Raw genomic sequence first — 27,973 nt, forward strand, 5'->3', positions numbered from 1 at the left:
TTTGGCTCGCTCGCTCCTTCGCGCTCTCCCCCTACCAAGTGGGCACACAACTTTTCGCTCCTCGCTCCCGAGCACGCCCCGCGCGTCTCCGCCGCCGGAGCCACTCAGTGAAGATGCGCCCTTCGGAGCAGTGTGCGCGCGGCCCGCGGAGGGCCAGGCTCCCGGATAAAAGAGCTGGCAGACGATAAACGGATGCGGAGGAGGTACCCGCGAGCTTTCTCTCTGAGTCTTCCCTGAGCTCTGGGGCTAGAGTGATCTTGAAAAGCGTCCCAGTGATCCACGGCCGTTTTCCTTGGGAGAAAGAGGCCGCGACAGGGGAAAAGGGTGCGCGTGGGCAGCTTACCTCCTCCTTACGCCTGCCTAGAACCTCTTGCGGACAGAATGGGGTGCTTGTGAGACTGCTGCCTACTACTCAGACGCTACGGTTTAGAGGCGATGTGTCGGTGTTCTGTGGGTGGAGCGCATTCCTCATATCCCTTGGCTTCTACTCCTTTAGGGAGGTGGGACGAGGAAGCGCAGAGGGGCAGCCACGAGGGGTGCGCAGTAAGTAGACGTGAAAAGAGCAGAACTCGCTTGGGAACTATAAAAGAAGGGACTGTCAGGTCTTCTCAAGGTGCCCTGGCCTCCAGATCTCCCAGGCACCATTCTTACAGCCTCATTTGCCTCCATTGCAAGATGCCCTTTCAGGTCCTCTGATAGTCTCCACTCAAACCTTGAGAACTGGCCACCCTGGGGTAAAGCCAGGGCAAGAAGAGGAATTGTGAATCAGGAGGTCCAGATTTCCCTTCTTCCCATCAGCGAGGCAACCACACAGAAAGAGGCAGCCACTCTAATCATCTTTTAATGAAATTTGTGGGAAAATATGATGAGCTAATTTTTATTTATTTATTTTACTTTTTATTTTTTAGCTTAATTCCCCTGCACAGGACATTTATTCCAGTCTCTGTGCACTAAAGGTGAACTCTGAGGAAGGGTTTTGCTACCTGCGGACAGAGCTGAAACAGGAGAAAAGGGTATGGAGAATCAGGCACGAGGTCCGCAGAGCTTGTACCATCTGACTCAAATTGGTGCCACAGAGTAAACAAACACACAAAAAAAGGACACAGACACAATACACTTATGTTATTTATTCAAATTTGACTTTTTGTGTGTTTGCTGCATCTAAAATCCTATTGTGAATGTTGAAAAGCATACTGACTCTAGGTCTAACAGCTGTCTGTTTCACATTCTAGCTGATATGGGCAAGAAACTTAGTGCATTATTTCAGAGAGAGAGAGATGAAGAGACCCAGGAGGTGTTTTCCTACCAGGCAGTCACCACCTAACTGCTCTCCTCTCAGGCTTTGTCTGCTTACCAGGTATTCAGGAAGTGGCTAATTCTGTGTTGGAAAAAAGAACAGCAGTCACGGCTCAATCAAATTATAACTGCCACTAGACCAGGCAGCCCCAAGTGGACCAAGAAATCACATCTTGGGCTGTGCTTAATTTTCAGACATTCGTTTTCACTTTGAACAAATGCCCCAAGCCTTTCCTTGGGGGTACCTTCTTACATCTATGAGAACTAAAGAAAAGGTTATGTGTTACTGAAGACTGGGAATTGTCAGAAGTAACAAACTCACCTCAAAAGAAAGCTAGAATGGTAGAAAATGAGAAAAAAATTCTCATTTTCTTAAAGGAAAAATGAAACTGTTTTGATGGCAAAATGAAGAGAGTCTGATTTCAATGGCTTTAGTTATCTTGGGTTAGAATGAGTTTGTTTTAACTCACTTATCCACATCTATTCTCAGGGCAGTTAAACATACACATTTAGCTGAATTTTGTCTAACTAGAATTCAGGGTAGCCCTTTCTCTCTACATTGATCATTTCTGCTCAAAGCACTGCAGCAGGAATTTCCTACTAATTTTCTCCTAATTCTTAGGAGAGGCCTGGATGATTAAGCACTGTGAAAGAGGATTAGGATAATGTTAAAAAGCCCTATAAGAATATTTCTAAAATAATCAGGGATGCTGAAAGACAAGGCATTTACCTCTTTAACAATTCCACCCACTCTTAATAGGACGCAGTACAATGTCACAACGGTGAGAGCCCAACTCCTTAAGATAGTGTTTTCTTCCAACCTCCTTTCCAGGGTTACAGAGTTCCAGAAGGAAGAGGACTGTTCCTTAGGCTTTTTAGGATGGTGACTAAAACTGCATGCATTATGGAGTATCTGGGGGGAGGAAGGGTGAGAAGTTAGCTGATAGGATAAGTACAGTCAGAGAAGGAGTGGGGGTTGGGGGACGGTGAGTGGGAAGATCGCATTCAGAATAACCTTGACCAACCTATGCCTAGAGGAGGATGAGGCAGGGTATCTCCAGCCTGCATTTTGGTGACAGGCAGACAATTCTGCAGAGGCGTCTCTGCAGATGAATGAAAGGGAGAAAGAGAGACTCCATGGAGTAAAAGACACTTTTCTTTTCCACAGGAATGGGACTCTTTGTTATAATTTTGAATACAGAAGACAGTAAACCAGTGACTGGTTAGGTGGAAGGTGAGGAATCAGACGACTTATAGGAAGCAGAGCCCCTGGCAGGAGATGGGAGAGCTAGGGTGACGCCACCTTCTACAGCTGGAGCAGGAAATAGCAGAATGGAACGTATCTATCTCTTGCGGAGAAAATACTCAAACTTTTTGTCTTTTCCTTCTTCGGTACACAATTTAAAAAACTAAAACTAATTTTTAAAATCTATTTACCATGGTATGAATACTTAGAAGTTTCATAATTACTGGATTGCTTTTAAACTTAGATTAATTAGTTCACTCATTCATGGAATACCTCCTAGAGGAAGCATAGAGGAGTGTGGATCCTGTGAATGAAGGGGTTTTGCAATGTGACACCTGCCAAGAGTACTTCAAAATAAGATTTAGAATAAACACTTGAAAAACATGAACTATAAAGAAGGCAAAACCGTAACACCAATTACTACGTAATATCTTCCGGGAATTCAGACCTTTCCCCACATTTCATGTTATGGAATCCCAATGAAGAAATCTGAAAATAACTGTGTCTTTCTTGGGGTGGGGGGGTTGCATTATTTCATTTTCGGTAATGTAATTTACTGAGAAATATATCTATTAGATAAATATATACAAAACAATTGTGGCATTAGGCAAAAAAGACTTTGAAATTTGACTTTGAATTCCAATACTGGTATCTAAGTCATAAGAATGGAAATATTAGGGAAGTTGCTTTAAGAAGTTTATAAATGCTTAAATATGTTTAGGAAAAGTTGGGTTTTCTTTTTAAGTCTAGGAGTTTGTTTTAAACCAGCCTCTTTACTAAAATCATGAAAAGATGTGAATGGCGCTCAAGTTAGACTTTGTTAAACAATGACAACAGTTCTCAAACTGTGATCTCTGGACCAGGATTGCTGCCTCACCTTCAAGAACTTGTTAGAAATGCAAATTTTCCTGCCCTGAACTTGGTGGGGCTCAGCCACGTGCCTTTATACAGATACTTCAGGGCATTTTGTGGCTTGTTAAAGTTTGAGGACCACTGCCTTAGGCTATTTTCTCAGGTAATCTATAAAGAGACGAGAAGGATAAAAATAGATATTATGGAAATAGTTATTGTTTTTGTCCTGGAATATTTTAAGACAGAATACTATCTTTTTTTTTTAAAAAAAGTGAAATAAAGAAAAGCATATGCACACTAAATATACCATGTGCTTACTTCACCAATGTTTATCACAGGATTTGGAAAACCAAATGGATTTCTTTAGAAGTAGTTCTGGATTCTTGAGGTAAACTCATCACTGAACTCTCTATTCAGAGGTGTGATGCTCTACATTTCTTGGCTGCTGGTTTTAGCTGTCCCTGAAATTAGACCTGGATCTCTTAATATTGACTGTAATTACTAATCTTGAGCTTGCCATTATAGTTGCAGTAAATGGAGGTGTAAACACTTTCTGAAAAACCACATCTGTGCTGAGAGCATTTTGGAGAAGGTTTTCAAAATGGCATTATCTCTCATCTTCCCAGGTGCTAGAAAAGAGATAAGCTCCAATTCAGCCTCTAAACAGAAACTGACAGGGGCAGTAGATAGATTTAAGGGGACTGGTACAAAGCTATCAAATAAGCCAGCCCAGGTTTTGTGGACTACACACATTTTCATTTGTTGTTTGGTTGTGGGTTTTGGCTTTTGGTTTTCCTGAAAGAGAAAAGCAGCTAGATTAAGATTCCAGACCCCTCTTGTTTAACATTGGAGCCATGAAGAGGGAAAAAGTAAAAACAGTTCGCAGTGTGCTTTATAAAGAAGAAAGAGAAATGCAGGGGAGCTTTTTCTCTCAACCCTGCCCTTTCCTCCTCCCCACTACTCATCTGGCGTATCAGATTGCAGTCAATATTAAAAAACAATAATAATTCAATTGAATTGATCTTAAGTCTGGTTTAGAAGATCGCCATCATTTGAAATTTGCACACTTGAACTAATGTATCATTTCGCATGTACAAAATAATACAAATGTATGGTGGGGGAGGCACACCAGCACCTCTTACTATGCCTAAAACGCAGCTATCATTTAGCTTAGTTGTTGGATTGGTTACACAGAGGAGACTGCTACATATACATGCAAAAAATGTTCCAAGAAGTTGCAAGGAAATTACTCAGAATATGAACAGAACTTTTTTATTAGTCAAAGCTGCACAAGGCTGTCGAGAGGGTTTTTTGTTTGTTCGTTCAGCAAAGTTATGCTGCCTTGCAGAAAAAGAGAGCACTGTTTGTAGGTTGCGGTCCTGCCTGCAAAAGCAACTGGTCTCGGCGAAACGATGTGGAGGCTTTTTTTCTTCCACCTCAAGCGCCCTCTAGCGTGCAATATCTGCGCAAGTTGCTATGTAGAAGAAGGTGGAGAGAAGAAAGGAAAAGAAACAGTCTACCAATCGCTGCCCTAATTCCTGAATTGCCTGCTTTCCTTTCTCTCCTTCCTCAAAGGGGTCATTTCCACTGAAGTGTTTGGCAAAACAAAAGAGGTGCTTTGCTTTTGCATGAAAAACAAATCACTCATTTACTAAACTGGGAAACAAATGCTAATCCTTTCTCTGGGGTTTCTTTTGAACATTCATCATAATTTTCCAGAAGTTTCCTACACTCTAGTAATCAGGCAAATAAAAGAAGGTAAGTTGCTCCCTAGGAAGAAATTCCATTTTGTTCCTAACTCACTGCAGCCCAGCTCTAAGACATTTGATGCAAATTGATTAACCTCTCCATGGGTTTTCAGTCAGTGTCTCCATAAAAGTGCATAATACTTCTTTCTTGCCTCAGGGGGGTGGTATGAGGCCTAATTGAGGTTTATAAAACAATTTCAGTTCCTCAGATACAATTTGATATACAGTTGAACCCGCCTTTCATCTTGCATCTACTAACAGGGTTTCAAATTCTCTTTGGTAGTCCGGAGGGAAATTGGATCGGGATCTGTATTTTCATAAAAACGTCGTTAAAACAACTCTATTGTAAATAGTGGCTTTGCTCAAGAGACTTAGAATGGTAGGGAATGGAGAAGAATATTTGGAGAAGAAAAAATGTACTTGCTTTTGCAAACACTGTGTGTGAATAAATATAGCTAAATAGTAAGGCAAATTTCTGACAATACATACATTTGGGCATATCTCCCTAAATTTTAAAACAAGCTAACAATAACAGAAGGTAGTTTTACTCACCCAAACACCACCCACTAAACACATAGTCTCTTAGAGAGAAGCAGACACCTGTAAACAAACTTGTGTATCTGCATCTGTTCAGATGGAAGGATGTCTAAACACCTGCTATGCAACTTAAGAGATTTTATTTACTAATATGGTTATTATTCAGCATTGTGCTTTACCAATACCCTTAGAGAGATGAAATTTCACAGGGTAGGTTAAGAGGGAGGTGAGATAACGTTGTAATACACTCTATTAGCTTTTTTTACATATAGTCTCTAATTTTTAATGTACTATGAATGGAAAGGATATTTTGGTATCCTTTAAAGTATGAGAAAACTGAGATTTAGAGAAGTTGAGTGAATTTGCTCAAGGTTAGAGAGTTACTAAGTTATAGAATGCAATTCAAACCCAGGGCTTCCAACATTAAATATATAATCTAGTGCCACCGTTCAATATTGAAATACTAGTAAGTAACTATTATAACCTACTTTTAACATAATGTATTACCTCACTATGGACAGGACTCATACACTGCAATACAAGGTGAACTACCCATTATGTGTTCCCAAACAGAATCAGAATTCTTAATTTTACGTGGTTTTGAAGACACAGACCCCAGATTCCCTGTTTAACCAACTCAAGCAAACTCTCCAAGGAGAATGTATATTTTCAAAAAGCCAACAAGGTAATTCTGATTCAGAATAATAACCATCCATTCTGGAGACCATTTGAGAATAATGAAACCAAGTGGTGTCCAAGTTCCTGCTGAACTCTTCAAGGCTAAGCCATACTTTTTTTTTTTTTCTTTTTAGGGCCACCCTGTGTCATATGGAAGTTCTCAGGCTAGGGGGTCAAATCAAAAACACAGCTGAGCCCTACAACACAGCCATGGAAACACCAGATCTGAGCCTCATCTGTGACCTATGATGCAGTATGTGGCAATGCCAGTTCCTTAACTCACTGAGTGAGGCCAGGGATCGACCATGCATCCTCACGGACACTATACTGGGTTCTTAATCCACTGAGCCGCGAGGGGAGCACCTGCTATTACTATTCAGATCTGTATAGCTCTTGGTATATTCCTAGGCACATTAGCTCTCTTATTTAATCCTTGCCATAATCTTGTGAGGTGAGAAGAAGGTATATTATTTATTGGTTTTATAGATTTACAAGCTTTTAAAGCCAAAAAAGCTCTTGGAGATAATCCAGCTCAACCTCTTCATTTTACATAAAGAAAGCTGGGTAAGTCTTTTGACTCCTGAGCCTAAAATTACATAACTAGCTCTTGGGAAGATCCAAGGCCAGATCCCAGGCCAGGGGTTTTGAAAGGATATATCAAGTTGTCACTTGTCTCTGAAAATATGGCCCAGGAAAAATTATTAACGCTAACAACCTGATTAGTCTTCAAGATATGAAGTCAGAAGCCTGGGGGGTGGGGGGAACAAACAAATAGCAACAACAAAAACCATTGTTTAGACCCAAATGAATGCCATCTACAGAAGGTCTACATTCATTTTCTGGTGAGATTACATTTATCCCTTCACCTAGTATCTCTTCAGTCTAATAATACATCTTGTCTTGGTTGAATTATTTTAGTACCCTGGAGTTTGGCTCACTAATGTAGCCCCAGAGGCTCCTTCAAAGCAGATCTAGTGTGCTGGAGATTTTTGGAGGGAGAATTATAAGGGAATCAGAGGAAGATAACTGCATAAGAAAAAAAAAAAAGGTGCTCTCATATATTCTGATGTACCCTAAACCTTTCTCTGGTATCTTCTGGTAGAGACCCCAAAGAGAAACAACTCATTGCAAATGGAGATATGTAAGACTGGACTATTGCATTCTCTGAAAGCAGAGAAAAACAAATGCGTGGAGCCTGTTGAATTTTTTTTTCTCACTCTTCTACCCCTGCCCCTTTTATGGCCACACCTGAAGCATATGGGAGTTCCCAGGCTAGGGGGTGAATCAGAGCTGCCAGCTGCAGGCCTATGCTACAGCCAGGGCAACAGTTGACCCAAGCCACATCTAGACCGATGCCATAGCTTATGGCAACACCACTGAGGGAGGCCAGGAATCAAACTCCTATCCTCATGGAGACTACATCCAGCTCTTAAGCCGTTGAGCCACAATGGGAACTCCTTTTCTTTCTTTTTTTTGTATTTTTTAAAAATTAAAGTATAGTTGATTTACAATGTTGGGCCAATTTCTGCTGTACAGCAAAGTGATACATACATACATACACACACACACACACACACACACATTCATTCATACATATATATACATTCTTTTTCTCCTATCATCCCCCATCATACTCTATCCCAAAAGACTGGACACAGTGCCGCCCTATGCTCTACAATAGGATTTTTTTTAAATTTGGCTTTCTTCCCCCAAATTACATCATTGTGCCTAAGCAGGGAGCATCTTAATTTTTCACCAAGTATTTCCCTGCCCTCCCAATTACATAAGGCATATAGTCACTTTTCTGGAAGAAAAAGTGGTTATAAATGACACAAGTGCTTGTAGTTTGTATTCTTATTACTGAAAGTTTAAAATCTTGCCAGGCAGTAGGGGATTGATTGGCATGTGCCATCTCATTTATTCTTTACTATAACTTCCTATTTTTCAGATGAAGAAACTGTCAAGGGAAATATATTTTCCTTCTTGAAATCCCAATTATACTTCTCTTCATCTTTCTACCATCATGTCATAGCGCAGTCTATTTGTCCTGTGTACTTCAGCCAAAATACACTTTTTCTTGGTGTTTTAAAATGTGAACTTCTTTATTTGGGTGTAAGAGGTATGATGCCTGCAGAAAAAAGCAAGACACAGAGATGTCTCTGCAGTCATACAGATCGGGTCAATAGTCAAGAGTCACAGTACTGGTTCTGTCAATTAGAGAGCTAACCGGTTAACCAGTATGACAATCTCTCAAAGTCTCATTTGCCTTTGTGTCTAAGGTATTGCATGCTTTACGGAATGTTTGATTCATAAGGTTGTTGGATTAAAGGATGTAATAAAAGAAAGCAAGGTCTAGTTTTTAGTATACATGTTAATTTCCTCTCAAGTGAGCCCATCAATGGTACCCAAAAAAAGCAGATGGCCAGGAAACTGATTCTTCCAAGATCCCTACAGCTAGACCGCCCTTTTTAATTGTGTAACTCTGTCTCCTGGCTACACAGGGCATTCAGGCAGACACCAATCAGGCCTTTAAATGGCACCATCCACAGTCTTCCAACACATCTAAGCTCTAGGCAAACAAGTTCATTTCCTCCATATCAGCATTTTTTAAACAGTTTATATCCTGCATACCCAACTACATTTCTTCCTAAGAATTAATTTTTTCGTCCTCTTTTCCTCCCTCCCCATCCCATCTTCACTAATGAGAGACTAAAGGCAGCTAATGTTAGAAGGAGGCCTATTTTAGTCTCATGATTTGCTTAAAAAATACGGATTAATATTTTGCATTTAATGATCTAAAGGAGAACTAATGGGATCTCAAGGCATAAAGGAGAGAAAAGTCAAGGTCCTTATGGGAGGCAAGTTCACCTACTTCTCTGACTGGCATCAGTTTTCAGTCAGGAGGCTGCTAGTTCTTACAGACAGCAAAGAGGACTGGCCACTAGGTTTCATACTAATGGCAGCATGTTTGGTAGGTGGGTCCTTGGACAGATGAGGGCTTCAAAAGAGAAGTACCCTGCAAGAAGTGGGTCAGCCCCATGCTTATTTCCATATCAATGATCTCTACAGATTTTTCATTTTTCCAGTTATATGTAAGCCATAGACCTTGGAGACTAGAGCTTGACCAGTCTTATAAGTGGGAAGGTCTCAGGGGAAGAAATCCGGCTAGAAATGCCTGGAATGGGGCTGAATAAGAGAGTCTGGCCTCACTGGGGATGTGCCGGGAACCTGAATTTGCATAGCATGAACACCGCAGTTGCAGTTAGGGTTGTTTTAAATATGGATTGTAGGTCTACTTGGAAGTGCATTGTTATGGTGTTACTGGTAATAATAAAGGAGCTTAAGCCCCCTGCCGCCCTCCCGAGACATTCCTTGGATAGGCCCCTGGGCTTAGCTCTATACTCTGGGGATGCAATAAGCATCAGCTTGTTGAACAGACCCTGAGCATAGAGAAATGACATTTTTCCTCTCCTGGGATGTCTCTTTATGAATGGTGGCTGTCTTATCTTTCCAGATGGATCACAGGTATTACCTGTAATGTTAAGTCTCCTCTCAAGTCCCCACTTACATACCTCTGCTGCTCCTTGCATCATGAGGCTGAACACACAGTCCTATCATTTTTTGTTCATTTGCCTGCCACACTCACTAGATTGATTTGGAGCTCCTTGAAATCAGAGACTATATTATCCATATCTGCGTATCTCCAACCTAGCCCCAAACCTGATACAGAGTAAATATTCAGGAACTGTACTCTTTAAGATAATAAACACATGAATATGACTGCAAAGATAACCATGGGATTATTGTCAACAGTTGGCTAGAAATAGACCCAGATTTGGAGTTAGAAAAATCAGATGGCCTAGCAGACTGGTATGGGCAACTTGATGAGGATAACAGATTTCACTGGAAAAGGGAGAGGGAGGAAAGAGATCACATAACAAAGGGAAAAGAAACAAAACCAGGAAACGCCATCTCCGAGAGCAGAAAGAAAACAGTAAAGAGAGACTAAAAGGCTGAACAATTATTAAAAAACTTAGCCAATTAACACAATTAAGAGTGAACATCCAGAAACATGTCAGATCCCAAATGGTGATTTGCATAATAGTAGTAGTTAATACTAGTAGTAATAATACTTAAAATGGCACCAAGTATTGATAAGAATCCATCTGTTCCTTAGTGCTTCATAATTTGCCACCTGAGTGTTTACCAAGCCAGTTCCCACTCGGGAAGAAAAGGATCCCTCAGGCAGAGTGCACTGTCTCCGTAGCCTTTAGACTTTCACACGAGTCACCCCATCCCAAAGAGAGAGCTCTAAAACAGATTCCCAGGGTGGTTTCTTCCTCCAGGGCTGGCATTTCCTTAAAGACCAGAGGGAGGTATTTGGTTCATTTATCTTTGAAACCCCAGTAGCACAAAAGTGATGCTCCATAAACTTTTGTTGATTTATCATCTCATCTGTACCCCACAGCAAGCTGCAAGATAAATTGATCCTGTCCAGAAGCCCCATTTTTCAGATGAGGAAACCGGAAACATCTAGTCAGAGTTGAACCCAATCTGGGAAACCCATCGGAGCTCTTTGAGCACAGGTGGCTTTCTCTGCGGCAGCAGAGAAAGATTCCCAAGGTTGCAGTGCTTGGTCCTTACATCTTCTCTCCTAGGGATTCTACAAAAGTATGTTCCTTTAGTATTCACAGAGAAGACCAAAGACACGTCACCAATTCTCATGCTTTGCACGCATCAAGGAGAAGGCTCAGCACTCTGGAGTCAGTCTTGAGCACCTAAAGCATCCTGTCAAATTTTGATGTGATGGGAAACAGAAAAGGCATTTTGCATCTGGATATACAAATCTGTGAGTATTCTAAGGGAGATGGAATCCATGCATTTCTGATTAATGTACACTTAAATCAATGGAGTGTTTAGAAAAGATATTTGATGTTCAAAAAGCCTTTTAAGAAGAACCTAATGGGCTTTAAAGTTGCTTTTGCCTTAAGATGAGGAACTTATTTTTCCTCTAGATCTTATACTCAAACGATAGGATTTCAAAGTCTCATTTTTGAACAGAACCTCATTGCTCTCAAAACCTATCCACTTTCCCCTTCCCAGGCATGGTTAATCTGTATTTTATTAGGAGTATTTTTTCATATATCTGTCTATTCATTTTGCCAGTGTAGCTTTCAATAGAATATGCAGATACATGTGAGGAGTCTGTCTGAATCCTGGATGCAATTTTCTCGGAAAGCCTCAGTTTTCCAGCAAACATGAAGGGTGGATTACACCAGTTAAAGAAGGTTTCTGTGGGCAGATGTGTAAAGAGCGAGGACAGGGGTTTGGAATAGATGGAGTCTTCATGTTGGTAGAGACGAGACAGTGAAAGGACAAAATGTGTTGAGGGTTGATGGTCACTAGAAGTAATTAACACACCGGTACCAGTGTTTTTTCATAATCTTATTCCATTTTACCCTCACGGCCATTCAGAGATGCAGGTGATGCAGAGAGGCATTCTTCAGTTAAAAGGATGTGAGACTCAGAAAGGGATTCCACCTTTGGCTGTCCAGCCCAAATCTGTTAGGAGGCCTCAGCATTTGCAGGCGGTACACCCTCCTGGTGATCTCTAATGGGGTACCAATGTGAAAAACAAACACCACTGAATCACATGGTGGGAAGGTTACGTGCTTTCCAATTCTCTTTCCATCCTCTGACTATGTTAAAAGAACACTTTCAGTTTCCTGCCAGTGCAGACCTCTCTAAAGCAGAACGCTGGCCTCGGGGCTCAGAGCCTTCAGCCGACTCCAAATGCCTTGTTCAGATATAAGAATGCTGTTGTGGATTCATTCATTTTATTTCTAACTTCACCTTGCATTTGTGGCAAGTGAAAATAATCTTTCTTTTTTTTAGATATGGACATAAAACTATCTTTTAAAACAAATGTTTATGTTGTTAAAGAAATGAGTCAATTAAAAAATTATATCACCCAGATGGTGTACAGACATTAAAAAAAAAATCAACACAGAACCACATAAATGACTGCAGCTTGGGTGAAAAAATACATTAAATCCGCGTGTTTTCAAAGTACTATTATCAAGTCCCCTTAAACTTGGAGGTATACACATTTAAAGTATTATTCCTGAGCTTCAAGTTTTTGCTCAATATCAAATGTTCCAGATTTCTCTACTTTGATTTCCTATAAAATCAACTCTTAAAAAAAATATAAATGTCAGATCTGGGAGTTATAAAGAATTGAAACAGTATAACCAACTCCAATGGACTTTGCAGAAATGCTTTTAGTCTTCAGGTACAAACAGGATTATAGCATTGTATTCCTCCCTGCCTCCCCCACTAATATTTCAAAACAAAAATCATCAACTTTACTTAACATCCTCAACATGGGTTGATGAAAATAACACTGTAATTTCTTTTTGTCAAGAAAGACTCAGCTAAATAAATCAAATAGATCTTCCCAGCACACAGATTTGGAGCAGAGTGAGTGAAAACAAGCTAAAACCTACTTCCATTTTTTTGGTGCCAATTTTATTTGGTTTATTACCAAATTTCATTTGGGGAGACACTGAAGACTTCTTCAATGAGGGATTTTTTTTTTCCTTGCCACTGTAAAGGGAAGTCAACATATTGCTCATAAAGTGTTAAAGTCTTTATGAACTGCTGATAGATATCAAGGAAATGCTCTGAGGATCAAGAGGTGAAATTGTGGAAAAATCTCCACTTCCTCTAAATATTACCTTCAGTAGCTTTACAGCAAATATTGCTGAAGAAAAAGAATATAAATCACTTAAGTCCCCCAGGACTTAATACTGAAGTACCATTTATGTTTTCCTTGTGTTTGAATTACTGACTAGCACTCTACTGTGTGAAGGGGAAAAAAAAATTACAAAGAAAAGTGGAGAGATAAAAAGAGAGAAAGACAGATTAAAAAAATAGAAAAGAAAAATGAATGCTAAACACATCTGGTCCCCTTTGATCCTTGGGTTTGCACAGGGCAGCCAAGTCCTTGGGATTTGGGCAAGACCTCTGGGGATATTTAAACAACACTCATCTCTTTCCATGGCCAGACGTGAAGGGTATCATCTAGACATCATTTTGGGATTTCAAAAGTTTGGAATTTAAAAAGCCTGGAACCTATCCTGGCCTTATTACTTACTAGATATACAGGACTTTTAAAACATAAAATAGCTACAGGCATACCTTGTTTTACTGTGCTTTGCTTTCTGTGCTTCACAGATGCTGCATTAAAAAAAAAAAAAAAAAAAAAAAAAAAAAAAAAAAAAAAAAAAACTGAAGGTTTGTGACAACCCTGCATGGTTTTGGGTTTTTTTTGTTTTTGTTTTTGTTTTGCAACAAAGTATTTTTAAATTAAGGTATGTACATCGGGTTTTTAGGCATAATGCTATTGCACACTTAATATGGTATTATGTAAACATAACTTTTTTTTTTTTTTGCTTTTTAGGGCCACATCCACAGCATATAGAGATTTGCAGGCTGGGGGTCGAATTGGAGCTCTAGTTGCCAGCCTACACCACAAGCTCATGGCAATGCTGGTTCCTTAACCCACTGAGCGAGGCCCGGGATAGAAACTGCAACCTCATGGTTACTAGTCAGATTCCTTTCCACTGTGCCACAACGGGAACTCCTAAACATAGCTTTTATACATGGAAATTTTTTTTAAAAGACATGTGACTTGTTTTATTGGGATATTCACTTTATTGGGGTGCTCTGGAACCCGACTCAGGGTAACTCCAAGGTATGCCTGTACTGTTTTTTGTTGTTTTGTTGTCTTTGTCTTTTAAACATGAAAAGTTCAGGTAGTTACTCTTTGATAAATTTTAACATGACCCTCCCGTGTTCTTTTCCACCTGTCCTGTGAATTTCTTCCTGCCGACTGAGTGGGTCAAGATGGGGACGCTGATTTATTCTAGCAGTCCTTTGTCAATGTCACTTTGATATCTATGCAGAGGTTTCACCCCTTTTTTCTTCTTCTGTACTCATCACCTCCACAACCCCTTGTTTAACCTCCCTGAAGCTCAGGCTCTTCATCAGTAATTTGGGAGAAATAACCTCTGCTTCATGCTTCTCATCAAGTTGAGGTAAAAATCTAATAATATGAAATATATGGGACAACATATGTTCGCTGTGCACACGTGTGCACACATGCACACACACAGACTGTTATGCTCGTTTATGTTCATGTATGAGATCAAGAGCAAGAAAGAAAGCAGTAGAACTCTTCCTGTTTGGATGAAATTTTGGCTCTCACGTGTTATCTGTCATTTCCCATAATGATTTTACAAATAGAGGCGAGCGTCCATGCTCTTCGTGTACGAGCTAAAATCTCCCTGATCAGCCAACATCCTCATCTAACTTGCTATTCCCAGAAAAAAATTCCACCATGAGCATTTCTCATTAAGAGCTAAGGCATGCCATGAATGCTTTGCAGAAATAGTATGTAGTTTGTTTGATTAACCCACTAGAAGTCTGTGTCTTATTAATGTAAAAACAAGTGTGTGTGTGACTATGTGTACATGACTACCCAGTTTCTCAAGCATGCGATAATTCTCGTGTTGTCACTCTCCTTAGCACCAGGTGCAGATGATTTGGAGATGAATGAGACGAGATGTGCTCAGACGCTCTGTCAAGTGACAAAGATGATGTGAACACGTGAACTTGGAACAAGGACAGCTCTCAGAAGCTACAGCAGAATGGATGGATGAAAACAGGGAAGGCTGAGGCATCAGACTATCCTTGGAAATGTCCTTTAATGGAACTTAACCTCTCTGGATGTCCTTGTAACCTTCTGACCTTGGCAGCCACTTAACCTGGCTGACAAGTATGTCAGGTGTGGCTGCAGCACAGACAACCTAGGAGGGTATAAGGTGAGAGTCCTGGGTCCTGTGCTTGGAAGGTTAAAATCGACCTGTTCCTGGGGCCTTATCTGTTAGATTGAAAACACATGGGCCTTCATTTACAAAGTCTCTCTCATGGTGAAAAATATCCAGTGGGGTAGATGTATCACCCCTATGATAGCCTAGTATAAACACAGCCCTGGAAGTTGTGTGGGTGTAAACAGGATAACAGGCAATGGGAGGCAGGAATACCAGTGAGAAAGTAATTGCAAGATTAGCCAAACAACAGCAAACATAAAATAGCACTCTTCTACATGCTTTTACCTCAATAACTTCTTTAAAAAAAAAACCCTATAGGCAATCTCGTTACTCTTATCTCACAGATTAGAAATGTGGGGTGCAGAGAGGTAAAGTAACTTGCTTATGATCGCACAGCGATGGTGGCTCCAGAAATCCTACCCTTAACCACTATATTATGGTCCTTATATTATACCCTTAGCCATTATATTATACCGCAGGGCCCTGGGCAAGAAAACTGGACGTCCTGAACTGAGTTGAAAACATTGTGAAAACATGATTTTTATTTGACTGTACATTTTGGACTTGTTACCTGTCTACTACATAAGGAGTCTCTTTTTTGGAGCTATAGGCTCTAGGACAGGTGCTTTGAAGTCTGCAAATTACTATTATTTTTACTATATTTTAATGGGGCCTACTTTAGTGCTCAGCGAATAGCCAGCCAGTACTTATAACTGGTTACCAAATGCACCAAGGTGATGGGTCAGAGGCATCCATGGGCTCTATATACAATTCCAAGTTTACAATTCAACTGTAACATGTGACCACGTACTGTCAGGCAGGCACATAGCAGCCCGAAATCTTTCCTTTCTCCAAATAATCACTCACTTCTTTAGCCTAGAATTTCCTCTTTACTCTCCCTAGTAGTTTATATGTAAAGACATTTTGCCTGACTTCCAAGATCCAGTTAGATGACAAGGCTGCTCTTGTACGAAGGCTTTCTTTTCTCTGCCTCTCCACAACCTCTGGACCAGGACTCGTACTTTGAGCCAGTGACAATAACTTACAGATTATCAGATGTTAAGATATCTGTAAGTTATCTGGGAACTGGAAAAAATCAAGGACACATTCTTTAACCAATTGTGGCCTACACCCAAGGCAACTGGCAGTAAAGGAAATAAAAATGTATTGAAGAATTGTTAATATTTGGGGAAATGATAAGTGACTGACAGTGTCTAAATCATATGAATGCAACGGAATAGCTAATGGCTTAAATCAAATGAAGTTTATCCCACTAGATTTCCAGATATATTATCATAAGTATCCAACACTGGAGTTATTGGAGTGCATAATTTTCTCAGAGTGTATCCACAGGCTCTGGTATCCACAGACTTTTTTTTTTTTTTTTTTTTTCTCTAAGGGCTTCACCTGTGGCCTATGGAAGTTTCCAGGCTAGGGGTCCAATCAGAGCTGCACCTGCAGGCCTACACCACAGGCACAGTAACACCAAATCCAAGCAGCATCTGTGACCTACATCACAGCTCACAGCAAAGCCAGATCCTTAACCCACTGAGCAAGGCTAGAGATCAAACCGGCATTCTCACGGATACTAGTCAGGTTCTTATTTCCCTGAGCCACAACAGGAACCCCTCCACAGCCTTTTTATTGGTCCCCAGTTCCCCTTACTAACTAATCTCTGATCTCTTCTATTTAAAACTTCCCCTCCACCCAACTCCAAACTTGCTACTTTGCCTCACTAGATTCTTTCAATTCCTCGAATAAGGCAGTGAACATGCACACCCCTTCCATCCTGTAACCAAGGCAGACACATCTAATTGATCACAGCTGAGTATGGTCTCATTTTTAAGATTTATCTCAGGGTTGCACTTAAGCCAGACATGAAAAATAATTCAGAATGAGGCTATTAGATTAAGTTTCTTTGCCAAATAAGCTTCCATGCTTCCTTCAGCTCAAGAGGGCCTGCTGAGGTTCATCAGCCTCCTCTTTGGAAATCCTGCCAGTTCACTTCCTCTCCAAAGCGTCCTTGATTTCCTCAACTCAAGGGGAATCACCCCTGCTGTCCTAAAGTAGTCCAGGTCTGCAGTGCTTAGAAAATCTTTGTTTGCATTCTGTCTCCCTGGCTCTTGGATTCAAACCTATTTTTTTGCCTAGTGACACTTCCTATCTTGGTACAAGTCACTGTAACAAAGCCAGCGTGGCTTAAAAAAATAGACATTTATTTCTCATAGTTCTGGAGGCTGGGAAGCCCATTCACAAGATGCTGGAAATTCCAGGGCTTGGTGAGAGCTCTTTTCTTAGCTTGGATATGGCTTCTGTTTCATTGTATGCTCACATAGCCTTTTATGGATGCAGGCATATGAGGAGAGAGAGAGAGAGAAAGAGTCCTGCTTTTTTTTTTTTTTTTTTTTTTTATAAAGACAGTGATCCTATCTTGAGGGCATCACCCTCATACCTCATCTACGTCCCCCAAAATGCCCCATCTCCACTAGGAATCAGGGCTTCAACATAGGAGTATCAGTGAGACATAGTCATCCAGTCCATAACATTTGTACACATCTTGTAGATGGCAAAAATGCTCCTTGGGGTACTCATCCACACTTAGCACTTAGGAGGAAGGCAGGAAAGCTGGAACACTGACTGACGCATGGGAAAGAGAGCAAACCCAATGAGAGACTAATCGAGTTTAGTATAAAACAACATAGTAGAATTTGAAGGGAGGGTGGATTGACAGAGCCATTAAGTAAGTTAATTTGCTCTAGGATCTTAACGCCTTTTGAGCTTTTTTTGGCTTTCAGTCTGCATCATGAACACCGTATCCAATGGACAGACAGACAGCTTGGGGTGGATTAAATAATCAGCCAAGTGAGAAGACCATCTCCCAATATGTCTGCAAAAACACTTCCATTTCAAGAACAATTATGAAAAGCCACAAGGAAGGCAGTGATAACACGGTTAAAACCTTGACTTACTGATCAAAAGAGACACTAATACGTACTCCTTAAGGGAAATGGTTAGAGGTTAGACTTGTTCATGCAGACAAGCAAATCCTCTTGCTTCCTCTTTCCTCTTTGGCACTGTCACACAAAAATCCCATCCCCATGCCCTCCTTTTGGCTCACAGCTCTCCCGCAATAGGTTTTGGGTTTTGAGGGCTTCTGTTCTGTATTCATTCTTTCTTTTCTTTTTTCCCTTCCTTCCTTTTCCTCTTTTCTATTTCCTTCCTTCTCTCCTTCTTTCTTTTCATCTATGTTGTGGTTTTCTTTGGGATTTTTTCAAAATTCTTTCCATTTTTCCTGTTTGTTCAGAGAGATTTTCCTCCTCATACTGATGATATAGGCATCCAAACACAAAGTGTAACTTGTTGAAGAGGAAACTTCATCAAACCAAGTTATAGGGGCCCTTGGGTTTTAATCCTCATTCCTTAGGTAAAATATCTCTACACACAAACACCTGCATCTGTAAAATAAAATGTGTACAATGTATCTGGCACATAAGGAGACTCTTATACCACTATAGCAATCGCTTGTATCAATGCTGCATGGGGAAATTGAGCCACTGACACAGGGATGCCTGTATTGGCTCCATGAAAAGCAGGTCCTTCATTTGTAATCCCCTGGGCTTTGGACTCATTCCGTGACTGTCCATTTTCTGAGATCTGTTTGCTTCTTTTCAACCAGGATAACTATCTTTTCCAACATCCTAACGCTCATTTCTGTGTGGCAGGTAGAGAGGGCTCCTGGGTTATAAGAGATCCTAATTAAAATGCATGATGCTGAAAATGTAAAAGGAACAGCGAGCCATAAACAGATCTCCTGACGGTAGCGGACAGCCATTGACTGGATGTACAATTGTTTTTGTTGAGGATGGGAAAAAAATAATCTGGTTTAAAAAGATGCACAACTTCCACAAACTCTTGCCAGGTAACTTTCTAACGGAAGAGCTGCCTCTGGCTTGGGATTCAAGTACCAGTTGAAACTAGAGGGGCTGCTCTCCCTTTGACTCCCTCCCAACTACCCACAGGATATACCGTTTTAAAGTCAATGTTCAGGAAAAAAAAAAAAGAGTAAAAATTTTGAATACTTTAAAACATTAAGTATTAGTAATCATACATTTCAGAGCTAGAAGGGAACATAAAGATAACTTAGATCAATGGTTTATTTTACAGATGTGCAAGCCAAGAGCTGCTGTACATGTAACTCACTTACAGTAACACAGGGAGTGTGAACATACACGTTCTAGCTGGGCTTTGGCATAAACGTTGTGTGTCATATGCTTTCTGCTCAAGGAGGGTGATAGTTGCTTGGAACCACAAAAGCTGAGTTGAAATTAAAATCTAGGACTCCTGACTCCCAGCTTGGAGATCTTTCATTTAGGTATGTTCTAAAACCGATCAGTTAATCAGTTCATCAAAATGAAAAGACAAGTCATTTCACATCACATATGCTGTTTATGTATTTCATTGAATTGTATATCATCACTGTTTAAGCTCAACACCTAACAGTCGATATATACAGTATCTATTTTTATTTTCAAAAATTGTAAGATCGTTTATAGGACCCTGGTGTTTAAGGTGAGGTAATACAAGTTTTCCCCAGGAGGCAGAACAAATCCTGAAATTTGACTCAGATTTTTTAAAATTAGAAAGCCTACATAATTTCCACCAATCGGCCACTATCGAAATATTCTAAATAGTGCTTTGCATTACTCAGGATACAATGATCATCCCCTAATGTTATGATCCTAATGAAAAAACCTTAAATGCATATGTACATAATACATTCTATATGAAATATACATATGATATACTCATTACACATATTTCATTATTCCTTTTTCCTGAGAATAATCAATTGAACAGTAAACTAGAACTAAAGGGAGAGGCATGCAGAGGCCATTGTCAGACTAAGCAGAAATTACATGTTCACTGCAGAAGTAGTCTAAATATTTTTAGGATACCATTATAAAGATGTTTTGTTTTGTTAGGCCCAGACATACGAAGAAATCTTTTTAATTTTTTTTTTTTTTTTTTTTTTTTTTTTTAGGGCCACATGCACAGCAAATGGAAGTTCCCAGACTAGGAGTTGAATTGGAGCTACAGCTGCCAGCCTACACCACAGCCACAGCAATGCCAGATCCGAGACACATCTGCGACCTATACCACAGGATATACCTATACCATAAGGATACTCAGTGAGATCCTTAACCCACTGAGCAGTACCAGGGACCAAACCCTCATCCTGATGGATACTAGTTGGGTTTGTTTCTGCTGAGCCACAGTGAGAACTCCTGAAGAAATCTTATTTTCCAGTAGTATGGTCCCCCATTATCCCTATCTGCAGTGCATTTACTAGGTCTTCCAGTATCTCCCAACATTTTTTAAAAATAGATTTATTGATTTAAGAGTCCTCATATATTACTTCATTACTGTTTGGGATGACTAGGATCACTGAATATATTCTTATTCACTAATCACATATCTTTTTTTAAAGAATTATTTATTCATGTTCCTTGTTCCTTTTATCTGTTAGGAATTAATGATTTTTCTCATCAGACTTTTTTCTGCTGATCTTTCTTTGCCTTTTCTAGGTCCATACACGCGGCATATGGAGATTCCTAGGCTAGGTGGTCTAATTGGAGCTATAGCTGCCAGCCTACGCCAGAGCTACAGCAACATGGGATCTAAGCCACATCTGTGATCTACACCACAGCTCATGGCAACATCAGATCCTTAACCCACTGAGCAAGTCCAGGGCTCGAACCCGCAGCTTCATGGTTCCTAGTCAGATTCGATAACCACTGAGCCACGAGGAGAACTCCTTGATCTTTTTTTAAAAAAATTAAAGTATTCAATTTAAAGATTTACAATGTTGTGCCAATTTCTGCTGTACAGCATAATGACCCAGTCATGGATACATATGCATTCTTTTTCTCATACTAACTTCCCTTATATTCTATCCCAAGAGACTGGATATAGTTCTCTGTGTTGTACAATAGCCTCACGGCTTATCCATTCTAAACAGAATAGTCTGTAGCTACCAACTGTCAACTCTCTATCTATCCCACTCCATCCCACCTCCTCTTTGGCAGCCACAAGTCCACCTCACAGAGGTCAGAATGGCCATGATTAACAAGTGTACAAATAATAAATGTCAGAGAGGGTGTAGAGAGGTAAACTGTTGTACCCCACTGTTGGTGGGGAGGTAAATTAGTACAACTACCATGGAAAACAGAACGGAGGTTCCTCAGAAAACTATACATAGAACTACCATAGGATCCAGCAATCCTGGGCATGTATCTGGACAAAGCTATAATTCATAAAGATACATGCACCCCTATGTTCACTGCAGCACTAGTCACAATAGTGAAAACATGGAAACAACCTGACTGTCCACTGACAGATGAGAGGATTAAGAAGATGCGGTTCATGTATCCAAAGGAATACTGTTCAGCCATAGAAAAGAACAAGATAATGGCATTTGTAGCAACATGGATGTAACTACAGATTCTCATACTAAGTGAACTAAGTCAGAAGGAGAAAGACAAATACCATATCACTTATATGTGGAATCTAAAGTATGGCACAGAAGAACCAACTTTTTATTGTACATATTCATCATCGGTCTCAGCATAACTAACACTCGTGCCAGGAACAACAATGAACACTTCACTACGTTTATTCATTTACTCATCACAACACCATTACAAAAGTGGTGCGATTATCATTCCCCCTTTACAGATACGGAAACTTAGGTTCTGAGACTTTAAGTGTTTTACACTAAGCCATACAGTTTGGGGATAAATAATCAGGGTTAGAATCCAAGCCTGGACCAACCCCCTACTCGATACCAAACTCCTCCTGCAAGGATGGAGAGTAGGGCTTGTCATCTGAGTGTCCAGGTTTTGCCCTTCCGACTCTTTGAGGGAAACCCTAAAATTGTGTGATGTAATAGTGTGCCATTTTCCTGATGCATAATTTTTATTTGTTTTATGGCCACACCTGTTTGTTTTAGGATATGGAAGTTTAGCATATGGAAGCTCCGGGGCTAGGGGTTGAATCGGAGCTGTAGCTGCAGGCCTACGCCACAGCCACAGCAACACTGGATCTGAGTCACATCTGCAACCTACACCACAGCTTATGGCAATGCCAGACCTTTGTTTGGCCCACTGAGTGAGGTCAGGGATCAAACCCGCATCCTCATGATTATTAGTCATATTCTTAACCCAATGAGCCACAACAGGAACTCCATCCTGCACAGTTTTTATTTTTTATTTTACAGACTCTTCAAGATATGTAGGCAAGAGGATGACAAATCATATCAAATTTTGTCTACGAGTCAATTCCTAGGTCGTTCAGTATCCGTAATCCATTTTGGTTTCTATTCATAATTATGCATAAATGTTTAAACTTCCTAAGTGAAACTGATGCATTCACACACATATACTACACAAACATACACATGAATAAATAAGTCTTTCTTTTGACCTGCCTCTTTATCTTAAGTAAAATATAGCAGCTATTATTTACAATAAAAATGAAGAGGAGAGAGTTCCTATTATTGCTCAGTGGGTTAAGAACCTGACTAGTATTCATAAGGATGGGGGTTTGATCCCTGGCCGTGCCCAGTGGGTTAAGGATCCAGCATTGCTGCAAGGTGCAGTGGAGGTCACAGATGCGGCTCGGATCCTGTATTGCTGTGGTTGTGGTGTAGGCTGGCAACTACAGCTCCAATTCCATCCCTAGACCAGAACTTCAATGTGCCGCGGATGCAGCCCTAAAAAGACCCTCCCACCAAAAAATGAAATAAATAAAATAAAATAAAGAGGAGGAAGTCTAAAAAAAATCATAGTGTGGAAAACAGAATATATTATCTTTTAGCAAGTTAAGTTATGGGATATGGGATTTGACACTGGCTCATATCCTTGGTATCACCGAATCTACCAAATACCCAATAAGGAAGCAAAAAAAGTCACTCAGGAAAGTATCTCGTGCATGTCAGTGTTTGAATCTACTACATACATACATATATATATACACACACACATATATATATACATATATATACATATTTTTTTTGATCTTTTGTCCTTTTAGGGCTGCACTGGCGGCATATGGAGGTTCCCAGGCTAGGGGTCTAATTGGAGCTGCAGCTGCAGGCTTTCTCCAGAGCCACAGCAATGCCAGATCCACCCGAGCCGCGTCTGAGACCTACACCACAGCTCATGGCCATGCCAGATCCTTAAACCATTGAGCTAGGCGAGGGATCGAACCTGCAACTTCATGGTTCCCAGTCAGATTTGTTTCCAATATGCCATGACGGGAACCCCCTGAATATGGTATATTTGATTTGTAGGGGTGCCTTGGCCCTGGGATAAACGGAAAGGAAGATACCAAGGGCGTTCTCCACACATTGTGTCATGCGTTACATAAGCCCTGGCAGTTAAATGGAATTATTACACAGTTGCTACGTGGCCTGGAGTCTGTGTTACCTGCTCCCCAAGCCTCAGTTTTCTCATCTTTAAAATGAGAGTCTAGAAACCATGTACATTTCTCTTTATATCCATTGTACGACGACAGTGAGTGTAGGTCACCAGATTTTCATAATGTTTTTCCTCCTGAATGCCTATCAGGGAGTGTGTGAATTTTTTTTCTTTTTTTTTTCAGTTATAATGATTTTTATTTTTTCCGTTATAGCTGGTACTATGTTCTGTCAATTTTCTACTGTACAGCAAGGTGACCCAGTTACACATACATGCATACATTCTTTTTTCTCACATTATCATGCTCCCTCATAAGTGACCAGACATAGTTTCCAGTCTCTTTTCTTTTAGGGCTGCACCCATGGCATATGAAGTTCCCAGACTAGAGGTCAAATTGGAGCTATAGTTGCCGGCCTACGCCACAGCCAGAGCAACGCGGGGTCTCTGACTCACTGAGCAAGGCCAGGGATTGAACCCACATCCTTGTGGATTCTAGTCAGATTTGTTTCCACTGCACCATGAAGGAAACTCCCTGGAAATGTTTTTATGTGAATAAATGCATATTGCTCAGAACCCTTTAGGACTCCTCCATTTTATATTTCCTACCAAGTGGGTAGGTTTTTTGTTTAGTTTTGTTTTTTTGATTTTTTAAAGCTGTACCCACAGCATATGGAAATTCCCAGGCTAGGGGTCAAATGGGAGCTGTAGATGCCATCCTACGCCACAGCCGCAGCCACAGCAATGCCAGATCAGAGCTGTGTTTGTGACCTACACCACAGCTCACAGCAACGCCAGATCTTCAACCCACTGAGCGAGACCAGGGATTGAACCCGCATCCTCATGGATACTAGTCAGATTTGTTTTCACTGTGCCACAATGGGAACTACCAAGTGGGTAGTTCTAATCCATGCTCTCTTCTTAGTGAGGGATGCGGAGGTCTACCCAGCTAGAAGTCTAGCCTGAACCTCTGAGTCTCTCTAACCATTGATTTACCTCCCAGTAAGTTCAGCTGATTTTGACAAATTTTCCAATATATCCATTTGTATCACCTGCCCATTGCTCTGTTCTAATTGTCCATCGCCTTTTTGCTACACGGTTACAGGAGCTTCCTAACTGGTCCACATAAATTCACTGCGCCTGATGTGCTACCTTCAGAGTCGACTTTCAGAAAACCTGCATAGTTGTTGCTCCTGGCTTTCCCCTCAGGCATTCTTGAGTACCTTGCTGTGGTCACCCTTGCCTCCCAGTACACAGGTTCACTTCTTTGTCATTTACTACAAGACCCTGAATGCGTGGTTCCTTCCTACCTCTCCTCATCCTGCACTGACCTCCTGCTTCTTCTCTATGTTGGAGAAAACTGGCCTTTTCCCTGCTGACCATGCAGGCCAGGCCCTGTTTGCTCACATTCTTCTCTCCGCCTGAAGCACCATTCCCTCTATTCTGAGTTAATTTTACTCATTCTTCAGATCTTGGTTGAAGTACTTTTTTTTTTTTTCTTTCCAGGAAAGCCTTTCCTGAACCTATTCCCATTTCCAGCAAATATGATGCTTTCTGTGAAATGCTCTTATAATACCATCCTGTACTGACATTTGTACTCAAGCCCTGGCTCTGCCACATATAATTCTGTCACCTGGGAGGAGTCTCCCAGCCACTCTGAGTTCAGTTTCTTTCCTGGCAGAGTAGGAATGATGACATGTACATCATAAATATGCCACGGAATCAAAGGAGACAATGAAGGTAGATAATCCTGGACAGGCTTTGTTTTTACCTTCAATGGACCTGCACCTCCAGTGCACAGGCAGGGTTCTTTTCACACACACACACACACACACACACACACATGCATGCACGCACAGCTCTTTTTTCCATAGAGTGTACCTGGGGAGCATTAAATAGCTTTTTATCAAACCCCAGCCTTAATCATCTGAGTTTGGAGGGAGAAGAGAGGCATTTAAGAATTTACTCTGCTGGGCAGAGTTCCCTGTCAAACATTCTGTGATAATCTATGTGGGAAAAGAATCTGAAAGAGAATGGATGTGTGTACATGTATAACTGAATCACTTTGTTGTACAGCAGAAATTATCACAACATTGTAAATCAACTATACTTCAATAAAACTTAAAAAATGAAAAAAATTCACTCTGTTGATTCCTCTACCATATATTTCTTCAGAATAGTGGTTGGAGGCACAGACATTCCATCATTACTTCCTGGGCTCAAGGGCAGACTGCACTGCTTACTTGATGTGTGAACTTATACCGCTTATTTATTGTGAATCCTCTCTAAAATGGGAATAATATATAACTTAGCTCATAGACTTGTAAGAAAAAGTCTATCCAAACATCAGAATAATGTCCACCTAGTAAGTAGCCTGTGGGCTCAGCTGGCATCACATATCAGCATTTACCTGTCTTGAGAATGCAATTAATGTGGTTTTTGTTTCATAATACTGTGACAGAGCTCTTAGAATTCTGAAAAGTAACTGGGAAATGAGTGAAAGAGAAAACAAGCCAGCACAGAAGTCACCTTTTTACATTATTTATGTATCATGTACATGAAAGTTAGGCAAGAGTGAAGAAATCCATTTGTTTTCTTGCCCGTTGTAAGTCAGCTTTTAAGGCTATGAGTAGAATGAAACTAAAGTTATTATCCCAAGCAACATCTTTCCCTTCTATTTAATACCTTTCTTCTGTCCAAATTTTTGCAGGCTTTTTTTTTTCCAGGATGTTTACAGACATATAAATGAGGTCATCAGACCACACTCACTGAAAAAGGATGCTTGGGAGAGGACTGAAGGAAAGAATGAAATATTTCTATTAAATGCTGACTAGTTATCAGGAATGGGGGCAAGAAGTTTGTCTCATTCATTTCTTCTGAAAACCCTGTGAGTTACAGAAACTCACTTTGCCCTCATGATAGACATAAGAATCCTATCTTCGTTCTCTTTTACCCAAAGAAAGGCATCATCTTCAACTCATTCATTTTTTCTGTTATATCTTTTAAAACAAAGAAAAAAAATTACTGTTTTCTTTGAGATACTTCTCTGTCTTGATATTTAGCAAACCCAGCCAAATCTGAATCAGCATTTCTCTACAGAGGAACAGAAACTGGGTCATGCTTTCTGGAACCAAAGAGACATGGATATGCTTAGTTCTCTCAAGTCTCTTTCTGGAATGAGTTCCCATTCTCCTTGTCTGGCCAACTCCTATTCTTCAGTGTTTAACTCGGATGTACTCTCTCCCAGGATGGTCTCCCTAATCTTCCCTAATGCCCCTAGGAAGGTGTTCCATGTTGTTTGCTATGCTCTAGTCATTACTGAGGCTACCATCAACTTGGCATTTAATGTATTTATTGTGCCACTACCATTAGAAGTGCTTGTAGAGGGACAGTGGAGAGGCATTGGAAATAATACATTTTTCAAGTGTAGAATGGTTAGCTGGCTCTTCCAGGGGAGTCTCCAGAGAATGTCTGGCATTTAAAAATTCACTTCCTTTGAGAAGCCTTCCAAAAACCTATTTTCTCCCAAGCTGAGTTATTTAGCCCCTTTCTTGAGTTTACATTGCAATTTCCTCCTTTCATCAGAGCTGTTACCATCCTGGTCTCTGATAATCTGTTTGCAAGTCTTCTAGCACAAATCTGTAAACTCCTTGTGGTCGGCAGTTTTCTCTTATGCATCTCTGACTCTGCTGTTCTTAGCAGAGGGCTTGACATATAACAGACGTTCAATGTATATATCATGGGCAGAAATACAAATGAGTGAATGAAGACTGTAGTGAAGCTGAGACTTCACAAAAAAAAAAGGATTGGTAGACACAGCAACTAAACCCCCCATCTTCCCAACTCCAAATCTGAAATATTCTGAGACATCAAGTTCTCCAGAACCCCTTCAGGGATGCAGCAGACAGAGGGCACACACAGTTGGATTTTTGTATTGCTTTTAACACCTGCTGTCTGCTACCATGCCTGTTTGAAAGCATATGCATACTCTCAGAAGGGATACTCAGCTCCCATCCACAAGTGGTTCTGTAACCTTACATACACAAATTTAAATTAAATCTGCAATTAAAAAGATCAGTGCAGAACAAAATCTGCCATATCTAGCACAGGCAATAGATAGAAGATGTAGTGAGATGTTTTATTTCTCTATAGAAAACCAGGTGTTCCAGTGAGGACTGGGTTTCTTCATTCAGTGATGCTATGCAGCTTGACACCTTCATCATGGGAAGGAACACTGTGCTCAAAAGA

General features: G+C 40.5%; 1 protein-coding gene and 1 long non-coding RNA gene across 19 annotated transcripts in view; one reads left to right on the forward strand and one right to left on the reverse strand.

Annotated features, from left to right (window-relative positions):
• The window catches only part of CDH8 (cadherin 8), a 1,221,794-nt gene that overhangs the window by 366,258 nt on the left and 827,563 nt on the right, over positions 1-27,973 (reverse strand). The window lies entirely within an intron of this gene.
• LOC106507572 (uncharacterized) lies at positions 21-18,742 on the forward strand. Of its 2 annotated transcripts, XR_014805832.1 has the most exons (4): positions 21-203; positions 1,233-1,357; positions 10,826-11,206; positions 14,947-16,448. It is a non-coding gene; the product is annotated as an uncharacterized LOC106507572 (long non-coding RNA). The 2 variants fall into 2 exon arrangements; XR_001303641.3 differs by lacking the exon at positions 1,233-1,357 and having other exon boundaries at positions 23-203; positions 14,947-18,742.

Source organism: Sus scrofa, chromosome 6, assembly GCF_054392235.1.
Source record: "Sus scrofa isolate SSC_HxYL_T2T_F1_AM1 chromosome 6, Sscrofa_HxYL_maternal_Yorkshire_Landrace_v2.0, whole genome shotgun sequence".
Taxonomy (NCBI): Eukaryota; Metazoa; Chordata; class Mammalia; order Artiodactyla; family Suidae; genus Sus; species Sus scrofa.